This window comes from Podarcis bocagei, assembly GCF_964188305.1.
Source record: "Podarcis bocagei genome assembly, chromosome: W".
Lineage (NCBI taxonomy): Eukaryota > Metazoa > Chordata > Lepidosauria > Squamata > Lacertidae > Podarcis > Podarcis bocagei.
The window spans coordinates 71,492,990-71,513,582 of NC_138131.1; the positions used below are offsets into that span (position 1 = coordinate 71,492,990).

The 20,593-nt window shown below is 42.7% G+C and overlaps 2 long non-coding RNA genes across 2 annotated transcripts; both read right to left on the minus strand.

Moving 5' to 3' along the window:
* Window positions 1-511: 511 nt before the first annotated feature.
* Window positions 512-3,755, minus strand: LOC308578303. Its single transcript, XR_014003870.1, has 3 exons — window positions 3,691-3,755; window positions 2,664-2,843; window positions 512-567 (listed from the first exon to the last, which is right to left on the minus strand). It is a non-coding gene; the product is annotated as an uncharacterized lncRNA (long non-coding RNA).
* A 9,357-nt stretch (window positions 3,756-13,112) lies between these two features.
* LOC308577937 lies at window positions 13,113-18,852 on the minus strand. The gene is made up of 4 exons (XR_014003781.1): window positions 18,771-18,852; window positions 16,903-17,098; window positions 13,991-14,131; window positions 13,113-13,213 (listed from the first exon to the last, which is right to left on the minus strand). It is a non-coding gene; the product is annotated as an uncharacterized lncRNA (long non-coding RNA).
* Between the last annotated feature and the right edge of the window lie 1,741 nt (window positions 18,853-20,593).

Genomic DNA, 20,593 nt, shown 5'->3' on the forward strand with positions numbered 1-20,593 from the left:
TGGGCCTGTGAGAACACTGGGAGGCCTCTTTCATACTAGTCCTTACACAAAAAGAGAAGGGGAGTCAGGTTGAACCAAAGGCCCGGCGGAACAACTCCATCTTACAGGCCCTGCAGAAAGATGTCAGATCCCACAGGGTCCTGATCTCTTGTGGCAGAGAGTTCCACCAGGCCGGGGCCAAGGCTGAAAAGGCCCTGGCCCTGGTCGAGGCCAGCCTAATCTCCCTGAAGCCCAGGACCTCTAACATTTTTTTATTTGCAGACTGTTAGATCCTCCGTGGAGAGGCGGTCCTAGGCTGTATTCATTCGTTTGGCCCAACGTGGGGCTCGTACCCATGACCCCAAGATTCAGAGTCTCAGCGCTCTGCCGCCTGAGCTACTCACACAGCTGCCCTCTTGTGCACCTCACCTCAAATTTGTCCGAATTGTGCATGCCTGGGATTCACTGCATGAGATGGGAGGTGGGGTGGTTCCCAAAGTCAGAGCTCAGGTAGTCAACGCGGAGCCGGCCCTCACTGCCTTTCAGGTCCTTGGGGTGCTCGTAAGGCGGCTTGTGGAGCACGTTGATCTAGCAAGGGGATTCAAGAAAGCCGGGTTACGGAAATGACATGGGGGTGGGGGACATGAGGCCACATCTTTGAAGTTGTTCCAATGTTACAAATATACATACCTTTGACTTGACAGCCCAAGAAAGACACGCAGAAAATCTATGCTTTAACCGACTCTCCTCATTCCGCCATTTGAACGAATTTGGGCTCCACCTCCCTCCATGAGCCAAGAAGCAGGAAGTCATGTAGGCAGCAGGAACAGGGCATCCCGCCAGAATTCCCCAAGCCTGAGAGCACATACACGGCACCCCACCGAGGGAGGGACCAAGGGGGCAACCATAGACATCTGCCAAGGCAGTTTAGCAAGGCAGGTGTTCTGAATGCCCATCTCCAGACAAGTCCAGTGGGAAAGGACGTGTCAAGAGTTTTATTGTTCTTTCAGTGATGGAGATTTAAGGGGTCTGATAAAGGGACCTCATAGTGAATGCATAACCCTTGTATACCCCTCCTCATTTGTGATGTGCTAGTGATGTAGTGATGATGTATCAACGATGCTGCTTGAAGTGTATTCTGGGGGGAAGAAGGAAGTTTTAAAAGTTGACATTGCCCCATGCTCGGGGTTCTTACTCCTGGGCAGACCTGTGGTGCAACAGTAAGAATCATGGTCTACTGACCACTGTTTTGCTCCAAATTACCGGGCTGGGACTTCCTCCTTTTACTGACAGCATGGACCCATGGGGGACAAGTGCCCCGTGAGCTAGGCTGTCAAGGAGTCACTCACCCTGGAATTTTTTCGCTTAACAGCCATTGGCGCCAATACAGAGCAGGCTTCCTAAACCTTGGCCCTCCAGCTGTTTTCAAACTACAGTGCCCATCATCCCTGACCACTAGACCTGCTAGCTAGGGACCATGGAGCTGTAGGCCAAAAGCATCAGGAGGGCCAAGGTTGAGGAAGCCTGATAGAGAGCTCTACCTCTCTTTCAAATCAGAGCCGGCAAAGGCGGTGGAGTTCCTGCGCGGGTGCCTCGAGGCGGTTGGAGGATGGATGGCAGCTAACTGGTTGAGGTTGAATCCTGACAAGACTGAAGTTCTGTGGTGTGTGGGCGGGTGGGGGGGACTCCCTGGTCCTGAACGGGGCAACTGTGCCCCTGAAGGACCAGCTGCACAGTCTGGGGGTCATTTTGGACCCATGGAGGCACAGGTCTGTTCTGTGTCCAGGGCAGCTCTATCTGGGATGCAGGATAAGACCCTCCCTGCCCACGGACTCTCTTGCCAGAGTGGCGCATGCTCTTGTTATCTCCAGCTTGGACGACTGCAATGCGCTCTATGTGGGGCTACCTTACTGCAATTAATCCAGAATGTGGTAGCCAGACTGGGGGCCGTGAACAGCCGCAGAGACCACATAACACCAGTCTTGAAAGACCTGCATTGACTCCCAGTACGTTTCCGGGCACAATTCAAAGTGTTGGTGCTGACCTTGAAAGCCCTAAACAGCCCAGCAGATGAAACTTTCCTCTGGTTGTCAATATTAAGAGGATGCCAGCAAGATCAAGCCTTTCTGTAAAATAAAGGATTTAAATCCAGTCTGACTGAGACCACATACCACCGGTCCCAAGAGATCTGCTTTGGCTCCCAGTACGTTTCCAAGCACAATTCATAGTGTCGGTGCTGACCTTGAAAGCCCTCAATGGCCTCGGCCCAGTAGACCTGAAGGAGCATCTCCACCCCGGACACCGGGGTCCCTCTCCCGAGGGCCTTCTGGCGCTTCCCTCCCTGCAAGAAGCCAAGTTACAGGGAAGCAGGCAGAGGGCCTTCTCGTGGTGACGGCCGCCCTGTGGAACGCCCTTCCATCAGATGTCAAAGAAATAAGCAATTATCTCACTTTTAAAAGACATCTGAAGGCAGCCCTGTTTAGGGAAGTTTTTAAATATTTAATGCTGCCTTGTGTTTTTAATATTTGGTTGGCAGCCACCCAGAGTGGCTGAGGATACCCAGACAGATGGGCAGGGTAGAAATAATAAATTATTATATATTATTATATATCCAAAGCCAACATGAAAGCATTCAAACTCTGACGGAACGGAGCGGCGCACACCTCTTCACAGCATAGACCCACCTTGTCCAGGCAAAGGTTCCCATGTCTCTCGGCAATAGCCTTTCGGAAGCCGTGAGACAGTGGATACAGCATGCTGTGATGCGGGTGCACCGAAGGGAGCCGGTTCTTCTCCAGCTGGTCAGCCACAATACTGACAAGCTTCTTCATTCTCTCGCCGTAATCGGTCCAATCACAGACGATCTGAAAGGGGGCAAAGAAAACCAGGGTTCTAGATTCAGGTAGGTAGCCGTATTGGTCTGATGAAGTCAATATATATATATAAATTGTCCAGTAGTGCCTTAGAGACCAACAAAGTTTGTTCTTGGTATAAGCCAGGCACCCCAAGCCTTCGGCCCTCCAGATGTTTTAGACTACAATTCCCATCATCCCCGACCACTGGTCCTGTTAGCTAGGGATCATGGGAGTTGTAGGCCAAAACATCGGGGGGGGGGGCGCAGGTTGGGGATGCCTGATATAAGCTTTTGTGTGCATGCACACTTCTTCAGATACACTGAAGCGGAAGTCCCCAGACCCTGATATACAGAGGGAGAAGTCCCCAGACCCTGCTATATAAGAGTAAGGAGAAGCCCCCAGACCCTGATATATAGTGGGAGGGTGAGTTGGGGTTTTTCTCCGAAGGGTAGTAGGAGTCAATGGGTATGGTCCACCTGCTGGCAACTGTGAATGACTGAAAAAACAAGGGATGGTACGCAGATGACCTGAAATAGTTTTAGGATATGTAATGAGACACAGTCGTCCACAGGTTGACCATACCGATTGAGTCCTACTACCGTTCAGAGAAATACCCCGCCCCACCCTCCCTCTAAATATCAGGGTGTGGGGACTTCCGCTTCAGTGTATCTGAATAAGTCTGCCTGCACATGAAAGCTTAGACACAGAACAAACTGAGTTGGTCTCTAAAGTGACATTGGACAATTCCTGAATTAGGTGACGCTTTTACCATTACCGTGGTACCTTGGGACTCAAACGCCTCGGTTCCCAAATGCCGGAAACCCTGGGAGTGTTGGCCCTTAAAACTCTGCCTCACCTGCAAACAGTGCGCCAGGTTGCAGTAAGCGTCAGGAAAATCCGGCTTCAGTTTCAAGGCGGTGCAATACGAAGCAATTGCCTCTGGGATGTTTCCGGAATCCTAGAAAGGGAGGGATATTTCAGCAATTGCCACTAGCTTTTTTTCTCAACCATCAAAACCAAAGATGAAGAACAGACAGAAGGCACGATGATCCACACCTGGTAGACTTATAAAGTAACATTCAACAATCATTGGAATAGAACAGGGGTCGGCAAACTTTTTCAGCAGGGGGCCGTCCACTGTCCCTTAGACCTTGTGGGGGCCAGACTAGATTTTGGGGAGGGGGAAAAAGGAACGCATTCCTATGTCCCACAAATAACCCAGAGGTGCATTTTAAATAAAAGGACACATTATACTCGTGTCAAAACATGCCGACTCCCGGCTAGATTGAGAAGGCCATGGGGCCGTAGTTTGCCTCCCCATGCTATAGAATAATATTGAGTATCAGCATGTAAAAATTCAATAGAAACCTACTCTTAACAATTACAATAAATTGTAATTAATCGTACAATAAATGAATATTACAATGAATGATTATTGTAATTGATCATAGAATAAATGTTACAATAAATGGTTATAAAACAATGGCAAGTCACAGTGTCTACAATAGCCGCAGCGAGAATCTTAACAGACAAAGGATGGAAAGGAGAATCCCATCCCTACTAAGTTGGCGTAGCTAGCAAAAAGGCTAAAATACGCAGAATTAGCAAGATTATAATACAGGCAGAATTACGAGAGGTTTTGGAAGAAACATTTCATAGAGAACAGGACACTTGCAGAGTACAGTGGTACCTCTGGATGTGAATGGGATCCGTTCCGGAGCCCCGTTCGCATCCCGAAGCGAATGCAACCCGCATCTGCACGTCGCAATTCGCCGCTTCTGCGCATGACATCATTTTGAGGGTCTGTGCATGTGGCGAAACCCGCAAGTAACGTGCTCCGTTACTTCTGGGTCACTGCGGAGCGCAACCCAAAAATATTCATCCTGAAGCATATTTAACCCGAGATAGGACTGTATTGTCTAAATTTACAGGGGTGCCCAAATTTTCCCAAAGAGGGCCAGATTTGACATGAGGGCGGGGCAAATTTGTTGAGCTGTTTTAGGATTTAACCCCAAGGTTGTTGAGCTCTTTTTAGGATTGAAGTTGTTGAGCATTTGGGGGGGGGGTTGCCCCAGTAAGTAAACCAGGTTACGCTCCCCGGCCACACGCTGGACATGTGTGGTCTAAAAAAAAATGTTGGGAAAATTTAAATTCTTTGGCAGGTGTGGATTGACAAAGGACAGCAGGAAATATGACAAAACCAATGCATTTTGAGATCTAGGAGAGACGAGCAAAAGGGCGCCATCGGAAATGTGACGTAGGGGTGATTGGAAGTCACAATGAGATTTTTGGGTGTGGAACTCCACCATACTTTCCGTCTATATAAGCCACCCTCTATTTGGGGGGGCTCAAATTTAAGAAAATGAGCCATTCACCCACCCAATCACCCGTATAAGACCCCCCCCATTTTTATTTCAAAGTAAAAATAGCAATTTTTTCATTTTCCTTTAAAAAAAATTATTTACAAACAAACACATAGACACAAAACAAAATTCGTATTACCCTACCACCCAAAATTTCAGACATTAAAACCACCCTCGTGGCTTCCCTCCACCGCCCCTCACCCTCCTATATAATATTTCACATTGCCATTTTTATTTCCCCCCTATTTATTTATTTATTTTTGATTTCATTTTACATGCTAGTTGCCGTACATTTTCAACACTATACATTACATATATGGATTCCCCACATCTAACCCTATACACAACTCAGCATTTACCCAAATACCCACGTGACTTCCTTCACTCACATTCACATTGCAATTTTTATCTAAATTTATATTTCTTAACTCTTTTAACTTACTATTTATTATTATTATAAACCAGATTTACAAACATTAAACCAAACATATCAACATGTTAGTTTTTGAGCAGTACTTGAACACATAATCTTCAAACCATTTCCATTATATTTTTATTTTCCAGTTTGATTGGTACCTTATTACTGCACTTGACCATGCCAGTTCTATAAATTCAATTAGTTTCTTTATCCAGTCATCCTTTGTGGGTATATATTTCCTGTTCCAGTTTTGTGCAAGGAGTAGCCTTGCTGCAGCTGTCGCGTATAAGAATAATATCTTCCCATCTTGTGGTATTTCTTTACCTCTTATACTCAGTAAATATGCCTCTGGTTTTCCCCTCTAAATTAATTCTGATCATCTTTTTTATTTCCTCATGAATTTTTTAACGTTTCTGTAGCCCCACCATAAACGTATCGGCGTGCCCTCTGCCTCCTCACACTTCCAGCATAAATTCCAATTCTCCCCTTTTTCTTTTTGTGCCCCATCTCGGTTTGGGACGGCTTTTGCCAGTTGTTTTCCTTTTGTAAAAACTAAGATTCCCCTGCTGCCCCCCCCCCAGTTTTTTTTTTTTTAAATAGATTTAGCAGAGACACAAAGCTTACCTTATGGATGGAAGTGAGGTTGCTGTGGGCATCGGCAAACGCAGGATTTATCTGGATTGCTCTTGTGTAGCATTGCAGAGCTCCCTGGACGTCTTGCATTTCCTTCAAGGTGTTCCCCATGTTGGAATAGGCGTCTGCAAAAGTGGGACTGATTCTGACATGGAGGGGGAGAGAAAAAGTGCCATTTTGGTACAAAAATACTCTGAAGTTACGCTGGAAATGTAAGGGTCAAGAAGGCTCTTTCTATCCTATACGGTGGTCTTTAGGGCAGTTCATTAAAAAAACTTTTTAAAAAAATGCCTTCTCCAAAGCCTTCACAAAATAGGAAAACGTCCAAGAAAACAGCTATTTTCATGGAGGGTTGAGATATTAACTGATATGCACAAAATTTCAGATATAGCTATATAATCCCTAGTGTAGTAAGATAAGACCTTGGGAGCAGGCATCTTCAAAAAAGTGTTTTTTATGAACCACCCTAGTGGTCATGTGAGACAGTGAGACCTTGGTTCTCAAATGTTTTTTATACAGGTTTCTTTATACAGAAGGTTTTTTATACAGAAAGGTTCAGCATTGTGGCATCCTCTTCATACGGACAAGCAGCACTTTCCTTTTGGGAAATTCCATGCTCCTCAATTCTGGCAATTATTAATCACTCTCAATTCCACCCTAATAATTGCCACCTGCCCGGATTTTAACTTGTCTGAATTAATTTTTATTTGAATTACTTGATGTCTGCTTTTAGGCTCGTTGTGTTGTTTTTATGATGTTAGCTGCTCTGAGCCCAGCCTTGGCCGGCGAGGGTGGGATACAAACAAAAACAAATTATTATTATTATTATTACTACTACTCAAACGCTTTGGTTCCCAAATGCCGAAAACCCAGAAAAAGTGTTCCAGTTTCCAGGCGTTTTTCGGAAGCCAAACATCAAATTTGGCTGTCAGCTATTCTTTCTGGGGCGCCTGCACCAATCAAACAGACTTCGGGAACAGATTAAGTTTGGTGCTTTGGTTTTTGCAATTTATGTGGTGTTTTTGTTTCGGAGGCTTTTTTGGTTCATTTGTTTTTGCGACTGTGCGGATCCCAGTTTAGTTACTGATTGATTGATTGATTGATTGATTGTGTGATTGCAGAAACGGATAGAAGCCCCGGTCCCCATCCGAACAATGACTATCATCAGTGCAGGTGAGGAAAAAAAATAATTTTCATTTTTATCATTTACAAGACTGTTGTATTTATTTTAGAGTACAGTACATGGATGACTGCTTTCATTTTAGGGATCAGTGGTCTCGTTAGATAGTAAAATTCATGTTAAATGGCTGTTTTAGGGATTGTTTTTCAAAGTCTGGTACGGATTAATCCGTTTTGCATGACTTTCTTTTTTTTTTATATAATAATTTTTATTACGTTTTTTTCCAGATTACAAATAGAAAAGAAAGAACATAGACAGTAGAAAGAAAGAAAAAACAGAAAATCTCAACCATTTCAACAACTTATTTCAGATTTCTATCGGGCTTCCCCACATCTCCCACATAGTGCATTCTTAACAATAAAATTATCAGCAAATTATAACCTTGTTTCATGTGTTTCTTTTTACTTTCAATTGCAGTTTAAGTTTAAATCTCTTGTTTTCAATTTACTTTTAAAATATAACATATTGTCATTTTTACCCATTTAAACCTTGATTCTTTCGTAAAAATTATCCAATTTCTTATATAAACCATTTTGTTGCTGGGGCTGATATTCCAAATCATACGGCGTCTTAAGATTCATATAACTTATAATACTTTTGCAAATAGTCCTTAAATTTACACCAGTCCTCCTCCATTGCTTCTTCTCCCAAGTCTCGAATCCTTGCAGTCATCTCGGCTAGTTCCATGTAGTTCATCAGTTGCGTCTGCCAGTCCTCCAGTGTGGGCAAATCTTGAGTCTTCCAATGCTTAGCGATAAGAATCCTTGCTGCAGTAGTAGCATACATAAAAAGAGTTCTATCCTTCTTTAACACCTTCTGGCCGACAATGCCCAGGAGGAATGCCTCTGGTTTCTTAGGGAAAGTGTATTTAAACACCTTTTTTAACTCGTTATATATCATTTCCCAGAAGGCCTTCACTCTTGGACAGGTCCACCAGAGGTGAAAGAATGTCCCTTCAGCCTCCTTACATTTCCAGCATTTATTATCGGACAAGTGGTAGATCTTAGCAAGCTTGACTGGGGTCATGTACCACCTGTATACCATTTTCATAATGTTTTCTTTCAAGGCATTACATGCCGTAAACTTCATACCGGTGGTCCATAACCTTTCCCAGTCCTCAGACATGATGTTATAACCAATGTCCTGGGCCCATTTTATCATGGCTGATTTAACTGTCTCATCCTGAGTGTTCCATTTAAGCAGCAAGTTATACATTCTCGATAATAGCTTGGTCTTTGGTTCTAACAATTCTGTCTCAAGTTTCGATTTTTCCACCTGGAATCCTGTTTTTTTATCTAGCTTAAAAACCTCATTAATTTGGGCATAATGAAACCAATCTTGCACTTTACCCTTTAACCTTTCAAAGCTCTGCAACCTCCAATTATCTCCAATGTTTTCTATTATTTCCCAATATTTCGGCCAACCGGCCTCCATATTGGGTTTTTTCCGAGCCTTGGCCTCTATTGGTGATACCCACCTCGGAGTTTTGCTTTCTAGTAAGTCTTTGTATTTTTTCCAGACCATAAATATTGCTTTCCTGACAATATGGTTTTTAAACATTCCATATGTTTTTGCCTTGTCATACCACAAATACGCATGCCAACCTAACGAGTTATTAAAGCCTTCCAGATCTAGGACATCAGTGTTTTCCAACAAGATCCAATCTTTCATCCAGCAGAAGGCTGCAGCTTCGTAATATATCCTTAAGTCCGGCAGGGCAAATCCCCCTCTTTCCTTTGCATCAGTTAGTATTTTAAACTTTATTCGGGGCTTTTTGCCCTGCCAGACAAATTTAGAGATATCCTTCTGCCACTTTCCAAAACATTCCACTCTGTCCACAATCTGCAAGGCCTGAAACAAAAACAACATCTTTGGCAAAACGTTCATTTTTATAGCTGCAATTCGGCCTAACAAGGACAACTTCAGTCTTGACCAAATTTCTAGATCCTTTTTAACTTCTGACCAACATTTCTCATAATTATCTTTAAATAAATTCAGGTTCTTGGAGGAGAGATTGACCCCCAGGTATTTCACTTTTTTAACAATATTTAGTTCTGTTTCCTTCTGAAACCCTTCTGTTTCAGTAGCTGTCAAATTTTTCCCTAACACCTTAGTTTTTTGTTTGTTCAACTTGAAACCCGCCACCCGACCAAATTTCTGTATCAGTTCCAGAACTCTTTTTGTACTAGATTCTGGCTCCTGTAATGTTAAAACCAAGTCATCTGCAAATGCTTTCAGTTTATATTGTTTCACTCCGACCCGTATTCCTTGTACCTGCCGATCCTTCCTTATCATGTTCAGCAAAACCTCCAGGACTGAGATAAACAATAAAGGGGACAGGGGGCACCCCTGACGTGTACCTTTTTCAATCTGAAGCTCTTCTGTCACCACATTGTTCACTATTGTTCACTAGATAGAGTTTTGCATGACTTTCTATGGGAAAGTGCACCTTGGTTTTGGAACACATTCAGTTTGAGAACCAAGGTACCACTGTATAATTAACTGGGGGGGGGGGGAGAGAACATTTGTGTAAAAACCAGAAGCCTTTCTAATAGGTTTAACGGGTGAAGAAATACCAAGAGACCTAAAAAGACAGTGTATTCTATTTATGCCAGAATGTTCTTAGCCCGGATGTGGAAGGAAGAGAAGGTCCCAACAAAAGAAGAGTGGATTATCAAAATGACTGTGAAGATCAGACATCAAGATGATAGGAAATTTAAGCAAAGAAAAAAGTTAAAAGGACAAAATGGGGAAAATAATGAAGATGAAATGTGAAAAAGCATGGTGCAAAAACCTTAAGGATATAACCATCGTTAGTTCAAAGATGGCAAAATTAAGGGAGAATGAGATAGGCAGGAGAAGTAAATATTTAAAAAACCAGAAGAGGGAAGCTGGGGGAGATTGGGATTCATCTATGCTGTCTGCAAGAATGATGTTTGTGTTGAATATAAAATGCTAAAACTTAATAAAAACTATTTATATATATAAAAAAATTAAACAAGAATGGGAAAAATTTATTGAATACCTTAAAGATACATATTTAGAAATAATAATAATAATAATAATAATAATAATAATAATAATAATAATAATAATAATAATTGTATCCCGCCCTCCCTGGCCGAAACCGGTCTTAGGGCAGCTAACATCAAATATATAACATTAGTATAAAATCAAACAATAATTAAAATACCTCCTAAAAACAAATCGGGATCAAATTAAAATCGAATTAGATGGTTTTCCACAGGCAGGATTGATATAACATTGATGAAGCCAAAGTAGCAAATAAGGAAATGGAATAGAACGAATCATTGTAATTACATGCAAGAAAAGATGGCAAAATATGGAAACGGGGGGTGGGGGGTGGGGGAGAGTCCAAGGGGTTTGTATAATCCCAGTATTGTATATATTGAAAATGTTTGGAGTGTATGGAAATAAAATGATAAAATAAAAAAACTGAATAATAATAATAATAATAATAATAATAATAATAATAATAATAATAATAATAATAATAATTATATCCTGCCCTCCCCAGCCGAAGCCGGGCTCAGGGCGGCTAACAACAATCAAAATAGTCCAACATTTTAAAACATTCATTATAAAATTAATTAAATCAAATTAAAATCAAATTAATGGCAACCATCAAGCAAAATTCTGTGCAGGTTGCCAGAGGAGGGAGTCAGTCTGCGCCCTGACCAAAGGCCTGGTGGAACAGCTCTGTCTTGCAGGCCCTACGGAAGGATGTCAGGTCCCACAGGGCCCTAGTCTCTTGTGACAGAGCGTTCCACCAGATTGGAGCCGCAGCCGAGAAGGCCCTGGCTCTAGTTGAGGCCAACCTAACCTCTCTGTGACCTGGGATCTTTAGGGTGTTTTTATTTGCAGACCGTAAATTTCTCTGTGGGACATACCAGGAGAGGCAGTCCCATAGGTACGAGGGTCCTAGGCCGTATAGGGCTTTAAAGGTTAAAACCAGCACCTTAAACCTGATCCTGTACTCCACCGGGAGCCAGTGCAGCTGGTACAGCACCGGATGGATATGATCTCGCAGCAAAGACCCCGTAAGGAGTCTCGCCGCGGCATTCTGCACCCGCTGGAGTTTCTGGGTCAGTCTCAAGGGCAGCCCCACGTAGAGCGAGTTACAATAATCCAGTCTGGAGGTGACCGTCGCGTGGATCACAGTGGCTAGGTCAGGGTGAGAGAGATAAGGAGCCAACTGCTTAGCTTGGCGGAGATGAAAAAATGCCGCCTTTGTTATAGCTGTAATCTGCGCCTCCATGGAAAGGGAGGTGTCGAAGATTACACCCAAACTCTTAACGGACGATGCTGGCACTAATTGCACCCATGCAAGAGATGGGAGTTGCCCCCTCAATCCCATATCGCTCCGTCCCAGCCAGAGGACCTCTGTCTTCGAAGGATTTAACTTCAACCGGCTCCCACGTAACCATCCAGCCACAGCTTCCAGACATCTGGTCAGTGTATCTGGGGCCGAGTAAGGATGGCCATCCATCAACAGATAGAGTTGGGTGTCATCGGCATACTGATGGCAACCCAGCCAAAAACTCCGGACAAGCTGGGCGAGGGGGCGCATAAAGATGTTAAAAAGCATCGGGGAGAGTATCGCACTCTGAGGCACTCCACACACCAAGGAGTGGCGCGATGACAATTCCCCCCCCCAAGCGCCACCCTCTGTCCCCGACCGGAGAGAAACGAGTGCAGCCATTGAAGGACTGTGCCCTGGATCCCCACGTCGGCAAGGCGGTGGTCCAGAAGTTCGTGATCGACCATGTCGAAGGCTGCTGACAGGTCTAGAAGAATCAGCAGCCCCGACCCGCCTCGATCCAGCTGCCTGCGGAGATCATCTGTTAGGGCGACCAGAGCCGTCTCGGTCCCATGACCAGCGCGGAAGCCGGACTGGAATGGATCGAGAGCAGATGTTTCATCCAGAAACCTACCAAGCTGTTCAGCAACCGCTCTCTCAATCACCTTACCCAGGAATGGAAGATTCGAAACCGGGCGGTAATTGGATAGATCTAAAGGATCTAATGATGTTTTCTTTAAGAGCAGACACACCACTGCCTCCTTCAGTTCCCCTGGGAATATCCCAGTGCCAAGGGACAAATTGATGATATCCCCCAGGGGGGCCCGCACCTTGTCTGGGCACGCTCTAATCAGCCAGGACGGGCACGGGTCAAGAGGACAGGTGGTGGGCTTTCCAGCTCGGAGGAGTCTGTCCACATCGGCTGGGGATATCCGGTCAAAGTGGTCCAATACTGGACCCGAGGACAGTCGAGGGGCCTCCAGTTCCTTTATTGTATCCAAATTGGCAGGGAGGTCATGGCGGAGCAACAGGACCTTCTCCGCAAAAAAGCTCGCAAATGCCTCGCAGCTGTGTGTCGAATTGTTATTTAAATTTGGCTGTCCTTCAAGGGACAAAAAATAAAATAAAAATAAAAATAAAAAATAAAAAAACCTAAAAGAAAAAGAGAAAGTGCTTTATCCACAAGAGGAGAGCTTTCCCACAGGCACCAGACCAGCGCATGAGGAGTAATAATAATTATTAACAACAGCAACAATAATTTATTATTTATACCCAGCCACTCTGGGCGGCTTCCAGCAAAAGATTAAAATACAGTAAGGAGGAGCTCTTTCAATCTATTTTCCCCATGGCTTTGGAAGCTCACCTGATGGCCTCCTTGTAGTGCATGAGGGCCTCCTGGAGCTTCCCCTGCTGTTGCAAAACACTGGCTAAATTTGAATGCGCAGCTGCAAACTCCGGGAAGACCTGCGGGGAAGAAGCTTACTCTTAGTTTCCCTGAGAAGCATTCTAAAGAGACGGAGGCTGCTCTTTGAGGCTCAAAGGTTGTGGGCGTGAAATAAATCCTCATTTGGATTGACTTGCAAAAATTAAGGAGGAGGAGGAACCTATGGACTGCCTTTTTAGCATGCATAGGAAATACTGTTGGGAGATCAGACTGTCAAATGACCAATGCCGTATTTTAAAGAGCCCCTCTTTGATGCTCAAATGTGGCAGGGGCTGGCTGCAAAATAAATCACCGTTTGGAATGATTTGTGGTAATGATAATAATAATAATAATAATAATAATAATAATAATAATAATAATAATAATAATAATAATAATGGGCCTATGAACTGCCTTTTTCGTACGCATAGGAAATACTGTTAGAAAATAAGACTGTCAGGGGATCAAGCTCAGCCGACACAGAGAACAGCATGTGCCCAGCTTTTATTTCAATTTCTGTACCGTTCCTTAACACCTTGCATTGTTCTTCTGATGAAAAAGCAGATTTTTGGTCATTCCAGGAGGCCTAGGAATATAAAAAGGGGGACAGACCCTCTTCCTTCCAAAAGGGACTTATCGGACCATGCTTTGTCGAGCCTCAAAATGCTACTTCACTTTCACTTCTTCACCATTATTTCCGTTATTGATCAAGAAAAATTTGATCGGCGATTTTTAAAAAGACCCAGACTAGGAGTCCAGGGTACGCATGCCTAACCCTTATATCTCAATTTAATTGTTGTAATTCTCCACGCACGTACCTCAAGAGCTTTCCGGTAGAGGCGGACAGCCTCCTCGATATTCCCTTGTTCTCGCTTGATGTTCGCCAGGTTATTAAGAGAATCCGCGTGAGTCGGACATAAACGGAGAGCTGTATTGTAGCATTCCTCGGCTTCGGCAACCTTCGAAACACAAAACAGAGTTTTTACACGAATATTAGTATGTCTTTCACAGGAGCCCAAAAGGCTGCTCTGTGATGTGATGGCTGGATTGAGGTTTGATACGGCCCCTCAGCTCCTGACGGTAACTTGGTATTAGAGCGGTTCATAAAAAACTCTTTTTTTGAAAATGCCTGCTCCAAAGTTCTTCTCTTACCAACAGTAGAGATTATATAGCTATATCTGGAATGGCATGCATATCAGTTAATATCTTTTATATATATATGCCAGCTGTCCTTTGTCAACAACCAATTGTTGCTGTTTTTTATATTGAATATATGCTATATGGTAACTGTTGCACCTCATAGGTAACTCAAGCCTTCTGCACGTCACAAAAGATGTATTTTATCAAAGTCATTGTTGAACTGAAATACAATTAAGAAGTATATTAATAGTGAAATGCAATTAAGAAGAAGCATATTAACAGTAAAACCCCACAATTGTTGAGCCTTTTTTAAGGATTTGACCTCAGAGGTGCTGACCTTTTTTTAGGATTAAAGTTCTTGAGCTTTTTTGGGGGAAGTTTTGCCCTAGTAAATAAACCGCCACGAGGGCCGGATTAAATCGACCAGAGGGCCAGATTAGGCCCCTGAACTGGACTTTGGACATGCCTGGTCTAAAAGAACATTGGGAAAATTTAAATTCTTTGGCAGGATAGCAGGAAATATGACAAAACCAATGCATTTTGAGATCTAGGAGAGATGGGTGGAAGGCCCCCAAAGTGGACTTTGGACATGCTTGGTTTAGGGGAACATAAATACAAGAGCAGACTAATCCGATTCAAACTCTCTTTCCCGCACACTTACCGTCTTTTGCAAGATGTATTTAAGGAAGACAGTAAGGGAAATGGTTTTGGTCATACTAAATCAAAATTAAGAGACAGAGTTGCTAGATAGTAAAAGAAAATCATTGCCAAAAACGTATAAGAATGGCATACAAAGGATGAAGAAGTTAAGTCGGTTATGATTAAATGGGCTCAAGATTTTGGTCATAACATTGAATTAGATAAGTGGGAAAGATTATGGGCAAAAACAATTTATTGAATGTACAGCACTAATTAAAAATTTAATGAAGGTGACGTATAGGTGGTATTTGACGCCGACTAAACTTGCTAAAATATATATAACTCAAGATAAGGCACGCTAGAAATGCAAGGAGAAGGAAGGGAATTTCGTCCATAGGTGGTGGATGTGCACTAAAGTCAAAGTCTACTGGGATATGATTTACAAAGAATTGAAAAAGATCTTTAAATATACTGTTATTAAAAAAACCAGAGGCTAATTTTTGAAAGTGATTTACAAATGCTAAAGTAAATTGTTTTAAGTAGAGTAAGAAGGTAAATAGGGCGATATATGTTCAGGTAGGCAGCTGTGGTGGTCTAACGCAGTTGAAATATATAAAAAATATATAAATTGTCCAGTAGCACATTGCAGACCAACTCAGTTTGGTCTTGGTAGAAGCTTTTGTATCTGAAGAAGTGGACCTGCATACAAAAAATTATACCAAGAAGAAGCCAAGTTTAGCAAGCCCTGTTTAGGGAAGGACTATTGTATTTTAATATTTTGTCGCCAAGAGTGGCTGGGGAAACCCAGCCAGATAGGCGGGGTATAAATTTTATTATTATTATTATTATTATTATTATTATTATTATTATTATTATTATTATTATCATCATCATCAGGTGCTACTGGACAATTTTTAAAGGGTGATATAGAAATGCTAAGAGGATCGTGACTGCTTAAGAAAGCCAGGGAGTGGGAGCGGGGGAAGGGGGAGGGGAGTCGACGCTTGGTATGAGCAAAGTTGTATGTGACGATATGACAAAGGAAAAAATAAAAGAGGACTTCTTCTAGGTTCTGTACCCCAAATCCCCCCCCCAAAGAGCCCAATTTCGAGGTCACCATCATCCGGAAGGCTTTTTTCAGCAAACCCTCTGACATACAGAAAGCAAAAGGGACCGGTTTCATTTTCTTTTTTTAATTTTTATTTTATTTATAACATAGTCCACAACAACTCATACATACAAACAGACCCACCACCATTGACTAATTATCAAAATTAAACTCCTATCCTCTTACACAAAGAAAACATAACATAAAAATAAAAGACTTTATTCTGTTAAATGGCCGCCTTATTTACCTCTTGTATACTATTTCTTTTGTATGGGATTATTACAATTTTTCCTAATTATGACTTAAACCACAAAGTCTCCTGTAGAAATTAATTGAAACAAGTCCAAGTGTATATTTTGGGGCACTGTTTGGTAAAGTATTCTCTGCATTTTCCCCATTCCTTTTGGAATTCTTGTCTGGGTTGTGCCCTAATTGTCTCTGTTAATCTGGCCAATTCAGCATGGGGTAAAAGCCTAAGAAAAAGCTAAACAACTTCAATCCTAAAAAAAGTTCAACAATTTAAACCCTAAGAAAAGAGCTCAACAACTTCAATCCTTAAAAAAAGTAAACAACTTTGGTCGGCCCTTATGGCCCTTCACTTCATCAAATCTGGCCCTCTTTGAAAAAAGTTTGGACACCACTGCCTAATAGGAAAGTTTCTGTATTTTTTTTTCACAGGCCCACCAGAAATGTATAAGTGTCCCTTCTTCTTTACTGCACCTCCAGCACAGTTTTTTTGTTTTATACATTTTAGCTATTTTGGCAGGTGTTAAGTACCATCTATAAAACATCTTTTATATAGATGTTCCCCCCACCCCAAGGCAAAAGGGACCAGTTTCTTACGCTGCCTTTCTCTTTCAGCGCGTTGGCCAGGTTGCAGTAGGCGTCAGGGAAGTGGGGCTGGAGCTCAATGGCCCTCTTGTAGGTATCGATTGCCAGATCGATCAGCCCCTGTTCGTAATACACACATGCCAGGTTGCCGTGGACAACAGCGTGGTTGGGACTCAGGCTCAGGGCCCGTAGGTAGGCTGCAACGGCTCTGAAATGAGATCAAGGACTGGTTCAGTTTCATTGTCACCAGGGTGGATAAAAATCTGTTTTTTAAAAAATAAAATGCTTTGGGAGGACGATTAAGAGGATCGAGGCGGGCCGGGACTGCTGATTCTTTTAGATTTGTTAGCGGCCTTCGACATGGTCGATCACAAACTTTTGGACCACCGCCTTGCCAACGTGGGGATTCAGGGCACAGTCAGACAATGGCTGTGCTCCTTTATCTCAGGTCGGGGACAGAGGGTGGCGCTAGGGAGGGAGTTGTCGCTGCGGCACTCCTTGTTGTGTGGAGTGCCGCAGGGCACAATCCTTTCCCAGATGCTTTTCAATATCTTTATGCGCCCCCTTGCCCAGATTGTCCGGAGTTTAGGGCTGAGTTGTCGTCAATATGCTGATGACACCCAACTTTATCTGTCAATGGACTCGGCCCCAGACACACTGACCAGATGCTTGGAAGCCGTGGCTGGGTGGCTGCGTGGGAGCCAGTTGAAGTTAAATCCTTCGAAGACAGAGGTCCTCTGGCTGGGTCAGGACAACATGGGGTTGGGGGGCCAACTCCCATCTCTTGTGGGGGCGCAATTAGTGCCAGAGCCTTCTGTCAAGAGCTTGGGTGTAACCTTCGATGCCTCTCTTTCCATGGAGGCACAGGTTGCAGCCACAGCAAAGGTGGCATTTTTCCACCTCCGCCGTATTAAGGAATTGGTTCCTTACCTTTCTCGCCCTGATCTGGCCAGTGATCCATGCGATGGTCACCTCCAGGCTTGATTATTTTAACTCGCTCTATGCTTAGACTCACTCTGACACCCTATATGGGATTTGGTATATAAATTTTCCCGTGGCTTTTTTGCTGGCCCATGTAGCACCAGCATGGATAGCTGGCTTGGGTGAATAGCTGATGTTTCCTCCCTTTGTAGTCTTGATGAGGCTGCATTTTAAGCTGTATTTTAATTAACTGGGGTTTTTTTCTATTCTATTTTATTGTAATTTATATTTGGTGTTAGCCGCCCTGAGCCCGGCCCTGGCCAGTGAGAGCGGGGTAGAAATAAATAAATAAATAAATAATTCGGGGAAGAATTATTTGTTTTAAGTTTTTCATGTGTGCGAAAACTCAGTCCAAGTTTTTCTTGGGGAAAAAATGTTTCAGCACATCAGTTAAGCAACATGGATACATATGCTACCATGTTACTGTTTTAGTGAAATAAATTGCTTAAATTGTTATGAAGGAAATGTTTCTTTTCTCCTTCCAATCAAGTACAGCAGAAAAGTTGTTCAAATAAAAAGTGTTCACTTATTAAAACTCACCATCATTTCGTCACAATCGGGCTGTATATAGCAGAACCAAATCATTTTGATATAACTGTAGAAAAGACTCTGAAGTTAGGATTCCAAAAAGGAAACCTGCCTCCGATTGTCAATATTAAGAGGATGCCAGCAAGGCTGAACCTTCCGGTAAAAGGGGGATTTAAATCAAGTCTTATGGATTTGGGATTTAAATCAATTTGCTTTAAATAAAATCAACCCTCTAGGCAACAATGGGAGTTAGTTTGGGTATGGGTGCAACCACTAAACTGAGAATATAAGACGTAATGTGATTATACGCAAAACCAATAAAAAACATTTATATAAAAAAGAGAATATAAGCTCTATGCCTATTTGCTTACCTGTCAAATATACGCGCCTCCTTCAAGACGTTCCCCAGATTAATGTAAGCATCCAGGAAGTTGGGGTCCAGGGTCACCGCCTGAAAATATTTAAGATAATAGATTTTTGTTACTAATACAGTCATACCTCAGGTTGAAGTAGCTGCGGGTTAAGCATTTTCGGGTTGTGCTCCGTGGCGACCTAGAAGTAACAGAGCGCGTTACTTCCGGGTTCTGCAGCTTGCGCACGTGCAGACACTCAAAATGATGCCACACGCATCTACGGAAGCAGCAAATTGTGACCCGAGCATGTTCGCTTCAGGATGCGAACGGGGCCCCGGAACGGATCCCGTTCGCATCCAGAGGTACCACTGTATAACAGCATGGTTACTTTTAAATAAGTGGGTCAACTTTGACCTAGGCTGCCTCCTACCTACCTTCCTACCTTATCAATCTACCGACTTTATCTTATTATCTATCTACTTGCCTATCTATCTATCTATCTATCTATCTATCTATCTATCTATCTACCTACCCTATCTATCAAATCTATCTACCTACCTACCATCTAATCCAGGTGTGGCCCAACTTGGCCCTCCAACCCCCATCATCCCTACCTAACAGGACCAGTGGTCAGGGACAATGTGAGTTGTAGTCCCAAAACAGCTGGAGGGCCAGGTTTGGCCATGCCTGAATCTATCTACCTACTCAATCAATCAATCTAACTAATCTATCTATCCATCTACCAACCTTTCTTATATATGTATCTATCTAATCTACCTACCTAATCTATCTATCTAATCTAATCTAATCTAACTATCTATCATCTATCTAATCTATCTATGCAAGGAATATCAACTGTACGAGAAATGGTACCAACTAATGGTACTAACAGGACACCGGAGGCCCATTGCAGCTGAAAAAATGCCTCCAGTTTTAATATAAAAAAGAATGGGAAACGTTTATTGCATATTGACAAAAGCAGTGCACACAGGTTAATACATTAGCAGGATTATTTTTTTAAAAAAAACCCACCTGTAATGGTTAAATTTAAAGTAGAATCATAGAATCATACAGCTGGAATAGACCACAAGGGCCATCGAGTCCAACCCCCTGCCAAGCAAGAAACACCATCAGAGCACTCCTGACATATGGTTGTCAAGCCTCTGCTAACTGGGACTTTTCTCTTGCTTTTCTTTTGTGCAAATACCCCCTTCCCCCTGTACCTACCTACCTCTCGACCCTCCCAAGGCCTGCTACCTGAAAGCCATCGAGACCCAACCCAACTTTGCTGTGGCATGGAGTAACCTCGGCTGTGTGTTCAATGCGCAAGGGGAAATCTGGCTGGCGATTCATCACTTTGAGAAGGTAACTGTTACAGAGTTTCTGGGCTCTAGATGGGAAGGCCTGGAAAAATAATGATAATGATAACAATCCAATATAAGCCCCATTAATTGGGCTAGTAGCGTTCTCTCTTCTTCTGTTAAATAATGTTTTATTAATTTTTCATTAATCACAATCCAATAGAAGCCCCATTAATTGGGTTAGTAGCGTTCTCTCTTCTTCTTTTAAAGAATTTATTATTTTCATTCATAGCAATCTGATTTAAGCCCTATTAATTGGGCAAGTGGCATTCTCTTTGTAAATTATTTTTTCATTAATTTTTTCATTAATAACAATCCCATATGAGCCCCATTAATTGGGCTAGTGGCATTCTCTTTTTAAATTATTTTTTATTAATTTTTTCATTAATAACAATCAAATATAAGCCACATTAATTGGGCTAGTAGCATTCTCTCTTCTTTTAAATATTTTTTTATCATTTCTTTCATGAATAACCTGAT